This window comes from Dreissena polymorpha, chromosome 12 (assembly GCF_020536995.1).
Source record: "Dreissena polymorpha isolate Duluth1 chromosome 12, UMN_Dpol_1.0, whole genome shotgun sequence".
Lineage (NCBI taxonomy): Eukaryota > Metazoa > Mollusca > Bivalvia > Myida > Dreissenidae > Dreissena > Dreissena polymorpha.
In genome coordinates, this window is record NC_068366.1 from 47,961,354 (window position 1) to 47,968,885 (window position 7,532).

At 36.4% G+C, this 7,532-nt stretch overlaps 1 long non-coding RNA gene across 2 annotated transcripts; it reads left to right on the forward strand.

Annotated features, from left to right (window-relative positions):
- The first annotated feature begins 914 nt into the window (after nt 1-914).
- On the forward strand, nt 915-5,782 carry LOC127853392 (uncharacterized). Of its 2 annotated transcripts, none has more exons than XR_008036591.1 (3): nt 915-1,009; nt 1,561-1,692; nt 5,496-5,782. It is a non-coding gene; the product is annotated as an uncharacterized LOC127853392 (long non-coding RNA). The 2 variants fall into 2 exon arrangements; XR_008036590.1 differs by having other exon boundaries at nt 953-1,160.
- Nucleotides 5,783-7,532: the final 1,750 nt, after the last annotated feature.

Below are 7,532 nucleotides of genomic sequence, written 5' to 3' on the forward strand. Positions count from 1 at the left end.
GACTGCGTTCAATTGAACTTATAGCAGGACTCTACATGTAGATGTAGACAAGGGTAGCAATGGGGTCTTAAAGCGGCCAATACACCTCATAAAATCCTTTGTCATTGGTGCTCATTAGAAGACGATACTAACGCGTAGCCACAAAATTTAAAAGAGATTGGAAAACTCCCTTTATATTGAGCTCTACTTATAGGAAGCACTTCCCTTTACACTTCCCTTTCCCTTTTATTATCATATTCCAAAGGGATAAGAACATGTTTCGGTAATTCGTTTTTAATTTACGTCAGTACATACATTTTTATTTATTGCCTGCTTACTTAAGAAGTAGTCCACAGCGAATTCTACATTTCTGATTCACTAAACAGAGTGTGTATATCTGGTAAAATGTGTCGAGTTATCTAAAATCAAAGTGCCATTGTCTTTGAGATGATCGGTAAAAGAAGTGTCCATGAAAATTGTGAATCCGACTTTTAAAACATTTGAATTTCCTCAAATACGTCATTCAACTAAAATTTAACATGTTGTAACATTGATGGACATATTGATCTTTTATTTCGATTAGTTGGCACGTTCTTGATTTATTTCCAAGTATTTTTATTTTGTTGAAATACGTACTGATCATCGAATTCATGACGATTACCGATGAAATTTTATATCTTTTTTTTATAATCCACTGTTTTTTTCACGACTTCATTGCTCCGCAATACGAAGTACTATACCATTAATTGACCAAATAATGTTACGTGTCTGAAAACCAAATGAACAGAACATAAATGCAAAAAAGCTAAAGAAATAAATTCTCGCGCGTGGCTTTTGTTGTTATCTGGTATCGAAGTGCCATCTGTTATTTAAGTATCCGCATGCCCGGCGTGTAATAATAGATCTGATAACCTACGTATGTGGGCAAATGGTGTGTGTGATTGTGTGTGTGCGCGCGTGTGTAAGCGTATGTAGGATAGGGGGAGTTATATGTGTGAGAGTGCTGTGCGGAAATATATAATGAACTAAGGTGGAAGCTAAAAACAGTTTAAGTGAAATGAGTGATAAAATATAACAACTAAATTCTTTTTATAATAAATAGTACATACATGACATTAACAAACGCTGATTGAGGAAACAAAGCCTTATTTTTTTAAGCACGTTATACAGTGACTAACTTCGTAAGCGTTCCTTTCATTTTTTTTTAACTATTCAAAAATGTGCATACTTGGTCTTGTTGAGAAATGCGTGTCAGTTTACATAAATAATTTATGAGATGATACTAAAAGGCGTTTTTTAGCAATTATATTTTTAGGCTTTTTATATCCAATATGGTCTAAATGCATAGAAATTTTAAATGAACCAAAACTCTCAACTCAGATTTACAATGATCCCTGATATAATGTTATTACTACCGATAATATTTCATACTCGTTTCAATAAATTGTTACAGATAGCCGATGTTTAATCGTGCGATTAAAAATACACAAAAATACACATGGTTTTTACATAAAAGTTTATCAAGTATATAAGTATAACGTTGCATACATAATGTGTGTTAAATCATGTGAAAACTTTCAGATGCGTAAATCACTGACGATCGTATTCGTGGTGTTGGTGTGTGCAGTAATGCTGTGTGCGTCCCAGAAGGCGGGTGGCGGTAAGGGCAGGCCGAAGTCGACAAAAGCTCCCGCGCAAAAGCCAGCAGGAACAGTGAGACATTTTCATTTATAGTATTAGTAGTAACAGTAGTAGAAGTAGTAGTAGTAGTAGTAGTAGTAGTAGTAGTAGTAGTAGTAGTAGTAGTAGTAGTAGTAGGTAGTAGTAGTAGTAGTAGTAGTAGTAGTAGTAGTAGTAGTAGTAGTAGTAGTAGTAGTTGTAGTAGTAGTAGTAGTAGTAGCAGTGGTAGTAGTAGTGGTAATAGTAGTAGTAGTAGTAGTAGCAGCAGCTGTAGCAGCAGTAGCCGCAGAAGCAGCAGTAGCAGTTAAGCAGTAGTAGTAGAAGTAGTAGTAGTAGTAGTAGCAGCAGCAGTAGTAGTAGTAGTAGTAGTAGTAGTAGTAGTAGTAGTAGTAGTAGTAGTAGTAGTAGTAGTAGTAGTAGTAGTAGTAGTAGTAATAATGATAATAATAATAATAATAATATTAATAGGATTGGTAGTAGTAGTTTTATTTTTAGCTCCACTGGCCAGAGGCCAGCGGGACTTATGTCATGGTCCTGTGTCCGTCGTGCGTACGTCCGTGCGTCCGTGCGTGCGTGCGTGCGTTAACTTTTCCTTAAAACATCTTCTTCTCCTTAACTACTAGTCCAATTCTGATGAAATTTCACAGGAATGTTCCTGAGGTGAACCTCTTTAAAATTTGTTCAAATTATGTCTCTGGGGTCAAATTTGACCCTGCCCCGGGGGTCACAAAAATGAAAATTTGCTTATATAAGGCCTAGTTTGTGAAAACTTTCAAAATCTTCTCGTCCATAATCATTGGGCCTAGGGCTATCAAATTTGGTATGCAGAGACATCTAATAGTCCTCTACCACATTTTTTCAAATTATGCCCCTGGGGTCAAATTTGACCCTGCCCTGGGGGTCACAAAATTGAACATATGCTTATATAAGTCCTATTTTGTGAAAACTTTCAAAATCTTCTCGTCCGTAACCATTGGGCTTACGGCTATCAAATTTAGTATGTAGAGACATCAAATAGTCCTCTACCAAGTTTGTTCAAATTATGCCCCTGGGGTCAAATTTAACCCTGCCCCGGGTTCACAAAATTGAACATATGCTTATATAAGGCCTATTTTGTGAAAACTTTCAAAATCTTCTTGTCCATAACCATTGGGCCTAGGGCTATCAAATTTGGTATGTAGAGACATCTAATAGTCCTCTACCAAATTTCTTCAAATTATGCCTCTGGGGTCAAATTTGACCCTGCCCCGGGGGTAACAAAATTGAACATATGCTTATATAAGGCCTATTTTGTGAAAACTTTCAAAATCTGCTCGTCCATAACCATTGGGCCTAGGTCTATCAAATTTGGTATGTAGAGACATCTAATAGTCCTGTACCAAATTTCTTCAAATTATGCCCCTGTGGTAAAATTTGACCCTGCCCCGGGGGTCACAAAATTGAACATATGCTTATATAAGGCCTATTTTGTGAAAACTTTCAAAAACCTCTCGTCCATAACCATTGGGCCTAGGGCTATCAAATTTGGTAGGTAGAGACATCTAATAGTCCTTTACCAAATTTCTTCAAATTATGCCCCTGGGGTCAAATTTGACACTGCCCCGGGGGTCACAAAATTTAACATATGCTTATATAAGGCCTATTTTGTGAAAACTTTCAAAATCGCTCGTCCATAACCATTTGGCCTAGGGCTAATAAATTTAGTATGTAGAGACATCTTATAGTCCTCTACCAAATTTCTTCAAATTATGCCCCTAGGGTCAAATTTGACCCTGCCCCGGGGTCACAAAATTGATCATATGCTTGTATAGGGTCTATTTTGTGAAAACTTTTCAAATCTTTCTGTCGATAACCATTGGGCCTAGGGCTACCAAATTTGGTATGTAGTGACATCTTATAGTCCTCTACCAAGTTTTTTCACATTATGCCCCTGGGGTCAAGTTTGACCCTGCCCCGAGGGTCACAAAATTGAACATATGCTTATATAAGGTCTTATTTTTTGAAAACTTTCAAAATCTTCTTGTCCATAAACATTGGGGGTAGGGCTACCGAATTTGGTATGTAGTGACATCTTATAGTCCTCTACCAAGTTTGTTCAAATTATGCTCCTGGGGTCAAATTTGACCCTGCCCCGAGGGTCACAAAATTGAACATATGCTTATATAAGGCCTATTGTGGGAAAACTTTCAAAATTCTTCTTGTCCATAACCGTATGGCATAGGGCTACCAAATTTGTTATGTAGTGACATGTAATATTTCTGTTCTTAGTTTGTTCAAATTATGCCCCTGGGGTCAAATTTGAAACTGTCCCGGGGGTCACAAAATTGAATATATGCTTATAAAGGGCTTATTTTGTGAAAACTTTGAAAACTTCTTTTCCATAATCATTGGGTGTAAGGCTACCAAATTTGGTATGTAGTGACATCTTATAGGTCTCTACCAAGTTTGTTCCAATTATGCCCCTGGGGTCAAATTTGATCCTGCCCCTATTTTGTGAAAACTTTAAAAATCTTCTTGTCCATAAACATTGGGCATAGGGCTACCAAATTTGGTATGTAGTGAAATCTTATAGTTCTCTACCAAGTTTGTTCAAATTATGCCCCTGGGGTAAAATTTGACCCTGCCCTGGGGGATCAAAAAATGGAACATATGGCCTATTTTGTGAAAACTTCAAAAATCTTTCTGTCCATAACCATCCAGCCTAGGGCTATCATATTTGGTATGTAGTGACATCTTATAGTCCTCTACCTAATTTGTTCAAATTTTATCCCTGGGGTCAAATTTGAACCTGCCCCGGGGGGTCACAAAATTGAACATATGCTTATATATTGCCTATTTTGTGAAAACTTTAAAAAAAAATCTTGTCCATAACCATTAGGCCTAGTGCTACACAATATGGTATGTAGTGACATTGTATAGTCCTCCACTTAGTTTGTTCAAATTATGCCACAGGAGTCAAATTTGACCCTGCCCTGGGGGCCACAAAATCGATTATATGCTTATATAGTGCCTATTTTGTGAAAACTTTAAAAATTCTCTTGTCCTTAACCAGAAGGCATAGTGCTACCAAATTTGGCATGTAGTGACATCTATCAGTTCTCTACTAAGTTTGTTCAAATTATGCCCCTGGGGTCAAATTTGACCCTGCCCGGGGGGTCACAAAACTGAACATACGCTTATATGGGGCCTATTTTGTGAAAACTTTAAAAATCTTCTTGTCCATAACCATTGGGCCTTGGGCTACCAAATTTGGTATGTAAAGACATCTAATAAATCTGTACCAAATTTGTTCAAATAATGCCTCTGGGGTCAACTTTGACCCTGCCCTGGGGGGTCACGAAAGTGAATTAACGCTTATAAAGCGCCTATTTTGTGAAATCTTTTAAAATCTTCTTGTTGAAAACCATTCAGACTATGGCTACCAAATTTGGTATGCAGTAACATCTTATAGTCCTCTACCAAGTTTGTTCAAATTATGCCCTTTGGGTCAAATTTGACCCTGACCCGCGGGTCACAAAATTGAACATTATATACGCTTATATCTTGCTTATTTTGTGAAAACTTTTAAAATATTCTTGACCTTAACTCTAGGACCTAGGGCTACCATATTTTGTATGTACATGTAGTGAGATATAGTAGTCCTCTACAAAGTTTGCTCAAATTATGCCCCTGGGGTTAAATTTGACCAAGCATAGGGGGTCACAAAAGTGTACATGTGCTTAAATAGGGCCTATATTTAAGTATTTGCACCTGCAGAGAATATTTGTTTCAGCCTTTTTTCAGCAGTGGAGCGATACAGGGCCATCATGGCCCTCTTGTTTTTATTTTATTCCCAGCGGGCACCCAACACGAGAGATAACGGCGGTAGCGGCGGTAGTGGAAGGCCCACCCGTCCACCACCATCCGGACGCTAAGATGACGATCTCCCATCTCGAGCCTTTGCAACACCAGTTTATTATTTGTTTCAAATTATAACTATGTGACTAAATTTTAGAAATTGTATATTCGAAAATGCAAATGTGAACTGTTTTACCGATTTAAAGGTACAATGTAATTGTATAGACCAATCCTTTTTTTCACAAATTGTATGTAATTTAAAATTGCAAAAGAAATACTGATCGTTGATTGTATTGTCTGTTGAATGGTCAAACATACAGCACATAAAACAATAAAACAAAAAAGTCGCATGATCGATTGAAGATTGTAAGGTAACACAGCTTAACGTCTGAATATGCACATATTTCGAGACACAAAATCATTTCTGCGTACAACAATAATATGTATAATAATAATTACTCTTAGTTTGACATGAAAAAATGCCATTCCTTAAAACATGCTAGTCGTGCGGATAGTGCGATATTAGATGGCACTTGTATATCGTCTCTTGTGAAGGAAGAATTTCAATCAAGAATGGTAGATTTTTGCCAAATATGAGAACCTTCCATCGGAAAACAGCGCAAACTGGGTGATCAGTATATATTTCATCAAAATAAACATAAATTAGAAATATTGCACTACAGTGTTTGAAATTCCAGTATGTAGAGTGATTGCTGTACTTCAAAAACTGAAACTTTGATGGTTCACAATCAAATAAAAACGACGATAGAGCATGTTTTAATAGGTGGAATGCATGATGTTGTAGACACTTTTATTCCCGATAGAGGGCACATCGGATAACGGAGGCTCAGAACTCAGGCATTCTGATATCCGAGTTATATCGTTGACTTGAATGCGGTTTTTAGCATTGTTACTATTCTTACCAAGATGTTAGCTATTCTAGCATGTAGAGTAAATACTGTGCTTAAAATACTGAAATGTTGATAGTATTCAATGAAATATGAACGTAGATAGAGCATGTTTTAATGATGGTATGCATCATGTTGTAGACTAACGGACACGTCTGATAAAGAAGACTTTTAGCAAATCTTGCACTCTGATATGTTGTAGGCCGGCCGGTGTAGTACCACGGAAGCAGACATAAAGAGAAATGTTCATAAGCGTCAACGTTAACATAGATATACTTAATATAAATTGAAACTTCACCCAAAATAGTCAGGTTTAAATGATGTTGTTTCTTAATTGAATATGCCATGAATAACAAAATCATTCTAATATTACGAAGGGATAAGAAAGATTAGCGTATTTACTCTAAGTTTTCGGAAACTCTAAGTTTTCGGACACCCCCTTTTTTAGCCAAAATATTTATTTTTCGTGACTCTACATTTTCAGACATACGGGTTTTCGTCTATTATTAATGACTCCAATTTTTCGGACAGTATATTTTACAAAGCTAGTTTACTAGATTTCCGCCCTGTTTTCGCTTACCTGGAACCCTTCGAGCATGGAGTTTTACAACCGGATTGAGGTCCTTTAACCTAATATAGAATGCCCTGAGGGCAATGGACCATTACAATTGCGTTATTGGGTAGATTACCATGAATACCTCTTAACCTGTAATAAACAATTGTTTCACCCAACAGCATTTGAAATGATATCGTATTCAGGAAGCAGTATGGTTGTTTTTTTTATAACGTTTTTATATACCATCTCAATTAAGATATTGTAAATCAGTGAAGTTGTATTTAGTTTAAAGCAGAGAAAGTAGATTACAACACAATAAAATTATTGCACATTTATTAATTGGTTTTATTTCATTTTAATAATTGACAAACAAACATAACATACATGTCTCTAAATTTTCGGACATCCATACTTTTGAATATTTTTCGTATCTAAATTTTCAGACAAGAAAAACAATATGTTTAAGTGTCGAAAACTTAGAGTAATTACGGTAGCAACTTTGCGGTGATTCGTTTAAATTTACGTTGGTTCAGAATGTGTTAATTATTGCCTGCTTACTACAACAGTATACT